We start from the raw sequence: 14,388 nt of genomic DNA on the forward strand, positions 1-14,388 counted from the left end.
TCAAAACAATGGAAATGGACAAAATGCTTACATTAAGAAAACTATAATTTATTCTTTAATATATTTTAATAAAATACCAAAAACTGCCCTGTTTCTGTCAAAAGAAAAATGCAATTATATTCCATATATTCCATCTGTTTACAGAACTCTAGAATCCTCGAAATTACTCAACCAGTATCTAATACAAGTTTTCTACTTTTTCAAAATTTACATCATGATAAATCCTACAGTAATGGCTAAAATAATATATTAATTCATTCATATCTTTCCAGTCTATTAATGAAATGTCTGACATTCAAACAGTGGGGAAAATTAACATTGGAGAAAATGATCATTGGAGAAAATTAACAAGTCTTTCTGAACTACTTGAAAATATATTCAATATTCCATGACTCATAATTATCTACTTAAAATAGATGGTTGACTTCTTTATTATATTAAGTTTATTTAAATAGACATATAATTGAAAATCAAACATGAAGCAGCACTATTTTTTTTTTTTTTTTTTGACAGACAGAGTTAGACAGTGAGAGAGAGAGACACAGGGAAAGATCTTCCTTTTTTTCCGTTGGTTCACCTTCCAAATGGCTGCTATGGCTGGTGCGCTGCGCCAATCCAAAGCCAGGAGCCAGGTGTCTCCTCCTGGTCTCCCATGCAGGTGCAGGGCCCAAGAACTTGGGCCATCCTCCACTGCACTCCCAGGCCACAGCAGAGAGCTGGACTGGAAGAGGAGCAACCGGGACAGAATCCGGCGCCCCAACCGGGACTAGAAACCCGGATGCCGGCGCCGCAGGCAGAGGATTAACCACGTGAGCCGTGGCGCCAGCCATCAGCACTAATTTTTAAAATCTAACTTCTAACTTCTCTCCTAGGTCATGGGATAAAATGTAAGTCCTCAAGTATAAAGCAAGATCTTTTCCTATTTTCTGAAAGTCTTTGTCTCCTGCCACTTCAGAGACTTTACTTTATTATCACTTTCTTTTCAGCATCTGCAACTTCTTTCTCTAAACTAATTCTTTCCCCTTATCTCCTCATCATGTTCAATACTCTTAGTAAAAGCAATAAAAGACAAATAATAAAACAACTCCTCTAATATGTCTCCTCCCCTCTACAATCCTTATTTTCTCTTTTTCTGTAGCATTCATACTATTGTATCATAACTGTCTTTTCTTCCCTATTGAATGTTTTGAATGCAGACACCAAGTATTTGAAGTGATGTTTCCTCTGCAACTTTATAGCTGATAAGAGGTTCTTAGGTATTTGAAATATATGAGTTGTAAGAATTATAGGTAGGCCTTGTTAAAATGAGATTGAAATGATTAAATATTGAAATTTTATGTACAATTTTATAAACGCATTAGGTTCTGACAAAGAAGAGTACATTTAAAATTTTACATTTTGTTTTCTTTTTGTTACACTTTAGATAGTAAAAGTCAACCACATATGACACCCAGATGGAGCTTGGACTCCTGGCTTTTCCCTGGCCCAGCTCTGGCTACTGTGGACGTTTGGGGAATGAACGAGTACATGGAAGATCTCTCTCCACCTGAAGCTCTTTCTTTCTCTCATTGTCTCTCTGCCTTTCAAATAAAATGAAAAAAAATTGATAACTTTCTTAAATAGAAACTCTTGACTGCCATTGGTTTTCAAGATTACTTTCGGATATGTATATGAACTAAATATATCCTTTGTATCTAACTTTGTTAAAGGTGATTTTGCATCCAAAATAAATTTATCTTTTGCAAATAGTATTTGCATATGATAATCCACAATTTTGTATTCCAAATGTATTACCATTTTAATTAGCTGAAAGCGATAGGATAGGGATTTATCCAGTCTACTGTGGAAGTTCTAATATGATTTTAGAAAACAACTAAGAGCACTAATTTTGTTGTCAATTTTTATATCCTTATAATTACCTCTTAAATAGGCGACACTGTTTTTGCGGTAATCACTGCTGCTTTGAAATGGCTTTAAAAAGGAAAAACATTTATGCTAATTCTTAGAACAGATGAACTGTTTATTTTGACATTTGTTGGCAGTGGACCATGTCCTCTGCAATTCCAAAAAAGACAACCTGGGAACTTCTGTGTAGAACTAACCATTTTAATAATTTTAGAAGTGATTAAAAAGAAAACCAATTTCAAGGTCTCATAAGATTATTCTAATTCATCTTATCTCAAAGGTACTGGGCAATGACATTGGTTGGAGTGTGGTCAAATTGTTACAGTGTTGGTCACTCAGTAAAGAAGTCTGAGCAGCTGATGGGCTAGATCTAGGGACCTGAGAAATGATTGCTTTCTCTCAGCTTTTCTAAGATGGGCACTCACTAAGGAGAGGAAATATAGGGTAATTCTTTCAGGCGAGGTCATGTTAATTGGAGGGAAGACAAAATAGTCTAGGAAGTGGGTTGTACTGCAAAAAATAGTTTAGAAGAACAATGGAAAGTGATGTTAGTACAGTTTATGAAGTAGAGGTTCCAGATGTTAAATATAGATAAAGAGAACAGAAGAATATAAAGATTCTAAACTGTATCAGAACGAATCATGGAACTTGAGGAGTACAAAGGACTTTAGAGATACATCATTTTATTTCAAACCTTTCATTTTAAAGAGGAAGAAACTGACCTTTAAAAAGGTGAAATCACTTGGCCCAGGTCGCACAGAGTTAGAAAATAGTGCCTGTGGGTTCCTATGATGGGGATGTGGAAGAACACATAAGGGAAGAAAGGAAGTGGGTCTCTTTTCATTCTGATCTAGAAACGCAAATCCTTTAAAAGGATACATAGACCTTTTTAAAAAACAACTGGCATCACCTGCAGAGCTGAACCAAATGCTGTGGTTGCTACCCAGGCTAGGCCAGAAAAGTGTTCTTTGTAAAATTTCTCTTTGTGCATTCATAACCTTCATAAAATTAGTTCATGCTTGCTTTAAATTACTTTGCACCTGTCCTAATTGCTCCTGGGTGGAAATGTCCTAAGAGTTACCCAGGGTTTGCAAAACTGGGCTACTGGCAATATTTTTAGGATCTCTCTGCCTTACATGACTTACAGAACATTTTGCTGCTACTAACTTGGTACTGCATGCCACATAACTCAATTTTAATTTTCCTACTAAGGTGTTCAATTTATTATTCTTTTCTTTATTGTATATTTGCTTTAAGAGACAGTCTCCATGATGCTATTTGAAGTATCACATGAATTCTGTAAATTTACTTTGACCTCCTTATTTTTAGCTTCTATGATCTACATTTTGATTCCTTTTTCACATATATTTTATTGATTGCAACTTCCTGCTTAAACTATTTAACTTTTCCTTTTTAAAAATTCCTAGCCACCTCCTTAAATTCATACATATTCATACTCTCTCCCCCCATTCCCTCACTTCTACAATCATAAGAGCATTTTTCCCAAGGAGGAAGGTACGAAACATATGAGAGAAGGCCTGGAGAAGGTCAGGAATCATAAATGTGCACAAACTAACTTAAAATGTGGTATAAAGCCATCATTGGCAGGACAGGAAATCCCAAGGACCTGTTTCTCCATTGAGAGGGGCAAAACTATCAGAACCAACTTTACTGGAACTCTGGAAAGTAGTTAAAGAATTACAGCAACCAAGAGAACTCTTAATCAAGAGAAAAGGAAGCTGAAACCCAGTAGGAAAGGCTGTGAGATTGTAACTTACTCTTGCCCATCTTCTCCATTCCTGGCCCAGACTGTGCTCCCAGTGGGGGACCTGGTGCTGGAGGGAGTGATGTAGATTTTGTTTTCAAGAACTATGGTTGCCTGTTCTGACTCCATATCAGGTAGCTCCTTGAAACTAACATAACTGGCCTTGCCTTTATTTTACATAATTCAGAATTTTCTCAGGACATAGGGCATCTATCAGAAATATTTAAAAGCAATGAATCAGCTACTGAAAACTGAGACAAAGGATATTCACTGAAATAAATAACTAACAAGCCAAGCGACTTGGGAGAGAAGGCTTAGGAGGGAGATGCTTTGGGGATTAGGACTTTGAAAAGCTTACACATACTCGTAGGTATCTAGAAGACCACACGCATGCCCATGCAGGGCACATGGTCAGAAATGACCTGAAAAGCCTCAGACACTCCCACCGTCAGCTGAACTTTGAACAAACAGGATGTGAAGCAGAAGGCACACAGCAAATGGCACAACTGAGTGTGAAAGACCTTCCAGCACACAAACACACACAGCAGTTACAACTATGGGGAGTCTAGTTTTCCCCATGTTTTTAAGGAATCGCTGTGAAAACACTAGCTGGCCATTAAGCTCATGAAAGAGATTTCAGTGACTGTATGTAACAAAGAATACATTAAAAAAACACACAGCTTTAAAAAGTCACTGAACAACTATAGCTCCAAACAAGCAGCAGCAATAAAACCTGGAGATGGAGGATATAGAATAGGGCCACATTACAATATTCAAAATACGCAGTTTTAAACAAGGCATCAGGCATGTAAAGAAGCAAGAAAGTATGGCTCATTTACAGGAGAAAAAGAAATGAACATTCCTGTCTCTGAGGAATCCTAGATATTGGATTTACTAGACAAACATTTGAAGCCAACTGTTAAAAGATTTTTTAGAAATTAAGTAAAACTGTGGACAAATAACTAATGGAATACTGAAAAGCAATGTCTTACCTAAGGGAGGATATTTACAAGGAGGCAGAAATGAAATAAAGGAACCAAACAGGAATTTTGAAGCTGAAATGTACAATACTAAGATGAAAAAAATTTACTTGAGGGTTTCAATAAAATATTGGAACAGATTGAAGAAAAAAACTAGAGAATTTTTACATGAGGAAATTGAAATCATCTATTTTTAGGAGAATGAACAAATAATGAGGAAAAATAAATAGAGCCCTTAGTGAATTTTGAACATCATCAAGCATATCAACATATAAGGATAGAAGAGAGAATAAAGTAAAAAAAAAAAGTGTGATGAAAATAATGGCTGAAAACTTTCCAAATGTGATGAAAGACATACATCTACATATCCAAAAGTTCAACAATTACCAAGTAAGACAATCTCAAAGAGACATTAACTAGGATATAATATAATACAAGCTTTAAAAGCAAAAGAGAGAATCTTGGAAACAGCAAGACAAAAGTAATTCATATGCAAGGGATTATCAATAACAGCTAATTTATACCATAGAGACCCTAAGGCAGTGAAATACCTATTTAAAAAGTGCTGAAAATGAAGACATTAACCAAGAATTCTATATTCAGCAAAACCATCCTTCAAAAATTAAGGAGAAATTCAGAAATTCCCAAATAAACAAAAGGTGAGGGTGTTTGCACTAATAGATCAGCCCAACAAAAAATGCTAAAAGAAGTTGAAATAGAGTACTACTCAGCTATAAAAAAATGAAATTCTGTCTTTTGCAACAAAATGCATGCAATTGGGAACCACTATACTTAATGAAATAAGCCAGTCCCCAAAAACAGATATCGGGGACTGTGCTGTGGCATAGTGGGTAAAGCCACTGCCTATAGTGCAAACATTCTATATTGGCGCTGGTTCAAGTCCTGGCTGCTCCACTTCTGATCTGGCTCTGTGCTATGGCCTGAGAAGGCAACAGAAGATGGCCCAAGATGGTCCAAGTCCTTGGGATCCTGGACCCACATGGGAAATCCCGAAGAAGCTCCTGGCTGCTGGCTTTGGATCAGTGCGACACCAGCCATTGCAGCCAACTGGGGAGTGAACCAGTGGATGGAAGACCCCTCCCCTCTCTTTTTCTCTGCCTCTCCTGTGTAACTCTGGCTTTCAAACAAATAATAAATAAATCTTAAAAAAGAGACAGATATCATATGTGTTCCCTAATCTGGAGTAACAATAGTACCTAAAATGTAATGTATGGGAGTGAAATGGATATTTTGAGATGATGATTACTTACAGCTGTTGCCTATACTGTTTTTGTTTTTTCTTCATACTATCTAGTAAACTCTTTAGTTAGTGTAGGGCTAACTTTGTGAGTCTTAAGTAAACTGAAAATAGATCTTTGTAAAAATTCAGAGTGAGAATAGTAGAGGGAGGAAGAAGAGTTGGAGTGTGGGTAGGAGGGAAGGAGGGAGGGGTAGATGGTATCATTATGTTCCTAAATCTGTATATATTAAAAGCATGAAACTTGTATAACTTAAATAAAATTTTAAAAAGATATGAAAAGAGAATAGATAATAACTTGCAGCTATATATAAAAAACAACATGAATAAATGTAACTACATAGGTAAATATAAAAGCCAGTACTGTTGTGTTTTTTTTGTAACTCCTTTTTCCAACATAATTGAAAAGATAAATTGATAATAATTATAGATATATATTAGTAGGCACACAATGCATAAACACGTAATTTGTGACAATAACAACACAAACAAGGAGTGATAGACTTATATAGAAATAGAGTTTTGTATACTATTGAAGCTAAGTCAGTATTAATTCAAACTAGATTACTTATAAATTAAAGATGTTGACTGTAATTCACAAGATAAGCACTAAGAAAACAAATTGTACAGAAAAGTAATTGAGAAGGAAAATAATCACAAAAGGAAATTAAATTGATTTTAAAAACTAAACATAAAAATAGCAATGGAATAATTAAGGAACAACAAAATTATAAATATTTAGAAAATAGATAGTAAAATGGTACAAATAAATCCTTCCTCAGCAGTAGTTACTGAACTATAAATCGATTATACTACTCAATTAAAAGTCAGAGATTAGGAAAAAGAGAAAAACTCAAATAAATAAGAGACAAAAAAAGGAGACCTTACAACTGGCACCACTGAAGTACAAAGGATCTTAAGAAACTGTTATGAAAAACTTTATGCTAATAAACTGGAAAACCTCAAAGAAATGAATAAGTTTCTGGATACATATAATCTACCAAGATTAAATCAAGAATATATAGACTGGCCGGCGCCGCAGCTCAATAGGCTAATCCTCTGCCTGCGGCGCCGGCACACCGGGTTCTAGTCCCGGTTGGGGCGTCGGATTCTGTCCCGGTTGCCCCTCTTCCAGGCCAGCTCTCTGCTGCGGCCAGGGAGTGCAGTGGAGGATGGCCCAAGTACTTAGGCCCTGCACCCCATGGGAGACCAGGATAAGTACCTGGCTCCTACCATGGGATCAGCGCGGTGCACCGGCCGCAGCGCGCCAGCCGCGGTGGCCATTGGAGGGTGAACCAACGGCAAAGGAAGACCTTTCTCTCTGTCTCTCTCTCTCTCACTGTCCACTCTGCTGCCTGTCAAAAAAAAAAAAAAAAAGAGAGAAACTAACTTCAATACTTTTCAAAATATTCCCAAAATATTGAATAGTATGGAACCCTGTCAAATTCTTTTAATGGGGCCAACATTACTACTTTAGCTAAACTGAAAAGACACACACACAAAAGAAAACTATAGACTTATATCCTTGATGAATATAGATGCAAAGATTTTCAACAAAATACTAGTAAAATGAATCCAAAGCCATATCAAAAGGATCACATCACACACGATCAAGTGGAATTTATCCCAGAAATGCAAGGACAGTTCAACATATGCAAATCAATAAATGTCATAAATCAGATCAACAGAATGAAGAATAGAAACCATATGCTCATCTCAGTAGACAAAGAGAAATCATTTGATAAGCCTCAATACCCCTTCATGATAAAAAACACTCCACAAATTAAGTATAAAGGGAACATACTTAAAATTGTAAAGACTATAAATGAAAAACCAACAGCCAATATAATGGGGAAAAGCATAAATAATTTACCCTAAGATTTGGAGCTAGTAAGGATTTCCACTGTCACCACTAGAAGTATTATTACCAAGAGTAGTAAGGAGAAAGTAATAAAATGCATCAAAATTGGCAAAGAGGAAGTCAAAATATCCATGTTTGCAGATGGCATGATGTTGTATATGGAAACAATCCACCAAAAAGCTGTTAGAAATTATAAACCAATTCAGTAAAATTTCAGGTTACAAACTAAAGATCCAAAAATCATACCTTTTTATACACCAATGATGAACTCATTGAAAGTGAAGTTAAAAAATCCCATTCACAATAGCCACAAAAAATCAAACATGTAGTAATAATTAAACAAAATAAGTGAAAGATCTCCATATTAAAAATTCTAGAATGCTGATGAAAGAAATCAGCAAGGACACATAAAAATAGAAAGATATTCCTTGCTCATGAATTGGAAGAATCAGTATCAATAAAATGTCTATACTACTGAATGCAATCTACAGATTCAATGCAATCCCTCTCAAAATACCAATACATTCTTTACAGAATTGGAAAAATCAATCCTGAAGTTCATTTGATATCACATAAGACCCAGAATAGCCAAAGCAATCCTTACAAAGCAAAAACAAAATAAAACAAACAAACAGCTACAGGCATCACAATACCTGATTTTAAAGCATACTACAAAGTTATAGTACTTAAAACAGAATGGTGCTGGCAAAAAACCACCACATAGATCAATGGAACAGAACAGATATTAATCCACATACATACAACCAACTGACTTTTGAAAAAGTGCTCAGATCTTATACTGGAGTAAAAATAATCTCTTCAACCAATGTTGTTGGCAAAACTAGATGTACACATGTAGAATAAAATTAAATCCATACTTCTCATCATATACAAAAATCAACTCAAGATGGATCAGGCTTAAATTTAAGACCTGAGGCTATGAAGTTACCAGAAGAAAATGAAGGGGAAACACTCCAAGACAATAGTGTAGGTGATTTCTTGGATAAGAACCCCAAAACACAAGCAATAAACACAGAGCTAAACAAGTGGGATTTTACCAAACTCATGAACTTCTGCACAGCACAAGGAAATGATCAGCAGATTGAAGAGACATCCAGCAGAATGGGAAAAAAATATTTGTGAGTTACCTGACAAAGGTTTAATACTCATAATATATCAGCAACTTGAAAACTCAATGACAACAACAAAACAACCAACCAAGAAATGGGTAAAGGATCTCAACAGGCAGTTCTCAAAAGAAGAAACACAAATGGCCAACACATATATGAAAAAAATGATAATCATCACTAGCAACTAGAGAAATGCAAATTAAAACCACAATGAGATAGCACCAAATCCATGTCAGAATGAAAAATCCCAAAGCCAGAGAGTAACAAATTCTGGCAAGGATGTGAAGAAAGGGGAACACTTATACACTGTTGGTGGGAAAACAGTATGGAGCTTTCTTTAACAATTAGAAAAAGACTTTCCATATGACCAGCAATCCCACTTCTAGGTATACACCCAAAAGACAGGAACAAATTGTATCAAAGAGATATCTGCACCACCATGTATTTATAGCAGCACTGTCCATAATAGCCAAAACTTGGAATCAACCAAGGTTTCCATCATCAGATGATTGGAAAAAGAAAATGTGGTATATACAATGAAATGTTATTCAGCTATTGAAAAGAATGAAATTCTAGGCCGGCGCCGCGGCTCACTAGGCTAATCCTCCGCCTAGCGGCGCCGGCACACCGGGTTCTAGTCCCGGTCGGGGCGCTGGATTCTGTCCCGGTTGCCCCTCTTCCAGGCCAGCCCTCTGCTGTGGCCAGGGAGTGCAGTGGAGGATGGCCCAGGTGCTTGGGCCCTGCACCCCGTGGGAGACCAGGAAAAGCACCTGGCTCCTGGCTCCTGCCATCGGATCAGCGCGGTGCGCCGGCCGCAGCGCGCCGGCCGCGGCGGCCATTGGAGGGTGAACCAACGGCAAAAGGAAGACCTTTCTCTCTGTCTCTCTCTCTCACTGTCCACTCTGCCTGTCAAAAAAAAAAAAAAAAAAAAAAAAAAAAAAATTCTACCATTTGCAGCAAAACTGATGCAACTGGAGGACATCATATTGAGTGAAATAAGCCAGATACAGAAAGACAAATACCACATGTTCTACCTCATATGTGGGAGTTAAAATTAAAAAAAAAATCAAAAACCAAAAACAAAATGAGAGAAATGTCTGCATATATCAGTATTGCTGCAAATATAGTTTTGTCAAATGGTTAAGAATGTTATACCTAAGTGTTATAGAGATCATATGAATAGGGTTAAGTGTTATAGAGATCATATGGATAGGATCACATGTTTAAGTGATCATATAAGTAAGATAAGTATTTCGTAATAATAATAGAATTAAAAAGGAGGGAATGTTCCAATGTGGGAAGCAGGCTGTACAGGAGACTCATAAAATGACAATTCCTTAAGTAGCACTCTGACCTCAGAATAAACCCTTAAGGCATTCTGGTTTGGCTGAAAATTTCAGGGGAGCATTTCAGGCATGGAAAGCCAAGACACTGTGGGGAAAAAAAAAAAAAAAAAAAAGAAGGACTTCTATGGGTGAGATCCCAGTGGAAAGAAGCAGCCACCAAAGAATGCTGCACTTTTCTCTGAGGGGAGGAGAGAGTTTCCAATTTGCCTATGGCCTTGTTAAAATAATGAAGGAGTTTGTGGATCCAAATGGCTTCCATAGGCTAGGCAGCTCTTGTCAAGAGACTTGGGTGATCACTGATGTCATACATAAGAGTGTTAATTGTTAAATAAGCAACAGGAGTCACTGTGCACTAAATTCCCATGCAGGACCTCTATCCTCAAAGAATCATATTATGAGACTTAATAGTAAAACTTGTTCTCAAAGAATTATTTCATTTTAGTGTATTAAGTGGAGGGTACTCTTATGTCACACAAAGTATAGTTATGTCTAAGTACTCCCAACAGATATATCATTTCTGGGCTCCTCTTTAAAGATAATTAAGTTTAAAAAAAAAAAAGTGAAATTACCATCGAATGCGATGACTTTGAACAGCCCTTTGTCTGGACTGTTGAGGAACAGCTTTTATTCTTGGTTTTATTTTTTCACTTTTTGTTTTTAGGTTTTATTGTTGGTTTTCATTTCTTTCTTTATTTATTTCTTTTTCTTCCTCACACAAAGTGTTGAACTCTTTACATAGAATATAGTCAATCTTCTATGAATAAAGTTAAATGAAAATATATCTTGGTAAAAAATAAGACTGAGAACAGGAGAGGGAAGAGGAGGAGGGTGGAGTGTAGGTGGAAGGTTGTTATCATGGGAAGAATTACTATGTTCCTAAAGTTGTATTTATGAAATTCATGTAAATAAAAAATGAGAAAATATTAAGATAAGTTTTAACTATGATCTTTTTAGAAACATGGGGAAAAACAATGCTAAACTACTATAGTTTTAGTGATTTGTAATTACTTTGAAATTTACTGAATGTAGTGAAATAGTCATTTTTCCATTTAATAATTGTTTATAGGCCTTATCAATATTTCTGCTAAAGTAAGGTCTTTTTGCTTTTTACTTGTTAGCTCTTTATTTATTGGAACATTAAGCCCTTCACTGTAATTTAAATTAAACATATTTTATCTCAAAAGTGAAGCAGAGAAGGAAGAAAGGGAGAGGGACAAAGTGTGGGAGATAGAGAAGGGGAGGGAAGGTAGGAAGGAGAAAGGGAATATCATTATATTCTTAGAATTGTATCTGTGAAATATATTGAAACTGTTAGAAACTAAAAAAAAATATTAAATCAAGAATAGATATTAAAACAATACAACTATATGTTGTCCACAGGAGACTGACTCTGGATACAAAGATACAAACAGGTTGAAAGTTGAAGGGTGGAAAATATTCTTCATGCAGGTAGTAAACAACAGAGAGCAGTGGTGTCCATATCAATATCAGAGAAAAAATACTAAATCAAAAAATGTTATGAGACAAGAACATCATATATTGATAAAAGGGTCCATTCATCCAGAAGACATCACCATCAGAAACATTCATTCACTGAAACAAAGAGTTTAAAAAATATCTATGAGGCAAAAATTGGCAGAGGTGAATATTTGATATAGTGGTTAAAGGGGTGTTTGGGTGCTGTATCTCATATTGAAGTGCTTGGGTTCAAGTCCTGGCTCCCTTCCCCATTCCAGCTTCAGGCCAATGTGTACGCTGAGAGGCAGTGGTGAGGGCTCAAGCAGTTATGCCCTTGCCATCCATGTGGGAGACCAGAATTGAGGTCCTGGCTTCTGGCTCTGGCCTGGCGCAGTTTCAGCAGCTGTGGGCATTTCAGGAGTGAACCAGTAGATGGGAGCTCCTTCTCCCCTGTTTCCTCTCCCCTTTTCTCCTCTGCCTTTCAAATAAGTAGTTTTTTAAGAAATACAAAAATTGGCAGGAATGAAGGCAGAATAGACAGTTCTACAATAATCACAGATCTCAATGCCATATTTTGAATAATGGATAAAACAACCAGAGAGAAGCTCGATAAGGAAATGGAGGATTTGAATGACACTCTAAGCCAATTAGACCTAACAAACAAATACAAAAGATGTTCTAGAGAGAAGCAGTGGGGATAGTTACAGAATACTGGGAATGCATTAAGTCCCACTGAATTATATACTTCAAATGGTTAAAATCATGAATTTTATGTCATGGGCATTTGATCACAATTAAAAATATGGACACTCACCAGAAAATAATGTACCAGGATGGAAAACAACGTGAAAGCGATCAGCACTGAGTCAGCAGACTTCATGAAGGTGTTATTGCTATGAACATGAAACACAGGTAGAGATCTCTAGGTTCCAGCAGGAGAGAGCAAGACAAAACAAGCTGCCAGGTCACGAAAATCAAAACACAGATTAAAAAGAAGTGAAAGAGTATGAGAAGGGTTTTCTGTGGGAAAAGAAGTAAGCTTTGAGTATCGATGTATAATACTGCTTTTTAAACTACAATTTTAAAATGATTTATTGCTTTAAGCTATGTTAATACATAATCTGATTTAAAAGGAAGGACCAATTTGTTAAACAGTCCCCAAAATGTGCTATACTAGGAAAATCATACTCACGTCTAACACTCAGAATTCTCACAAAGTCTGAGTCATATCCACCTCTTTCTAACTGTTATTTGGCTACCATCACTTAGCTTTGCATTATTTTGTGTCTGAATTAACAGCAATCACTCCAAAGCTAATGGTCTCAGACACAGCTCTCAGGTGTCTCTTTCTCCAAAGCATTCTCGCTTTATTTTGAGAAATGGCTTCCTCACAGTAATCTAGGCTTATGAGTCATTCAAAATCACAAAGAGCTTGATCATTCCACCTGTTTGAGAATCTCTAGAAACCTAGGTATTCTCTGCCTTGTTAAGTCTGTTGACAGGCAGCCAGTGAAGTCTGTGAACCAGAGTGAAAAGAGGCAGCACGACAAGGGAAGAGACACTGGTCACGCAAGGACCTCACTAACTGAGGGGCAGGATTTTGACACGAGTCTTACAAGTCTTAACACTCCCAGAGGTTGAGCCTTGCTAAATTGACTCTATATTCAAAAAGTAGCCATTCTTGATGAATATTTTCCTGCAATTTAAAGTGAAGCTTTTTATTAGTACTGTTCTGAGTATTTTTTCTACACTTTCTTTGCAAATGTTTTTATTTTTCAATTTTTTATGTTTGTGAGCTATGAAGATTTTAGCATTTCAGTCTGTGGGAGTAGAAAACACATTCTAAAATCTGACAGACCTGGGTTTGAAATACCAGCCTGGAACTTCCAAGTTTTGCAATCTTGGACAAGTTAATGCATTTTCTAAGCTTCAGTTCACTTATCTAAAAAAATGAGATATTATCTAGTTGTCAAATATGTGTATACACACATACATATATACATGATACGCACACAAACACACATACACACTAATACACAGGATCTTCAAAAAGTTAATGGAAATGCACATTATCAAAAACTTCGGGAAATGCCTTTGTTGTCATCATATACATCAAGTTATATATAATATACATAAAAGGGCAAGCATGGTGCACAACGAAGAATAGGAACTCACAATAATAATCTTATTTTTATAGTTAGAATATAGATCTATTAAAGACATTAGAGACCCTATTTAAACTATGTCTTAAATTTTATTAGGAGAGAAGCTGAGGATGAAGGAGAGTGATCTGCTGTAGATCAATAGGTCATACTGTTAGTTAATTCCAGAGATTAATATTTAAATTTCCTGCTTAAACCATAATCTTTTCTCTCCCTTGGGCTCTCTTTGCCAGAGATGAAGTCTCATATTGAAGAGAAACTTTGAAATAATTCATTAAACATAATGGGTTTGGATGAACAAGTCAAAGTGTATGTTCTCACAAAGCTAATGAGAAGTACAAAAATCTAAACACGAATGATCAAACGTTTTGATGAATTTCTGGAAGGAGAGAATCTGTGCTGTGAGACCAGTTGTTCAGACACAGAAACACTGGAAGACTTCAGAATAACCACATAAATGCTTTGCCTTTTAACCGGCTCTCTTACTTACATTTCTCTTGTAATCTGTGTAGCACACAATATA

The 14,388-nt window shown here is 36.2% G+C and overlaps 1 protein-coding gene and 1 long non-coding RNA gene across 24 annotated transcripts in view; both read right to left on the bottom strand.

Moving 5' to 3' along the window:
• Window positions 1–14,388, bottom strand: part of ANKS1B (ankyrin repeat and sterile alpha motif domain containing 1B) — a 1,216,905-nt gene that overhangs the window by 617,231 nt on the left and 585,286 nt on the right. The window lies entirely within an intron of this gene.
• Window positions 976–13,833, bottom strand: LOC138844417 (uncharacterized). The gene is made up of 2 exons (XR_011380227.1): window positions 13,562–13,833; window positions 976–12,723 (listed from the first exon to the last, which is right to left on the bottom strand). It is a non-coding gene; the product is annotated as an uncharacterized lncRNA (long non-coding RNA).

Source organism: Oryctolagus cuniculus, chromosome 11, assembly GCF_964237555.1.
Source record: "Oryctolagus cuniculus chromosome 11, mOryCun1.1, whole genome shotgun sequence".
In the NCBI taxonomy this organism is placed as follows: Eukaryota; Metazoa; Chordata; class Mammalia; order Lagomorpha; family Leporidae; genus Oryctolagus; species Oryctolagus cuniculus.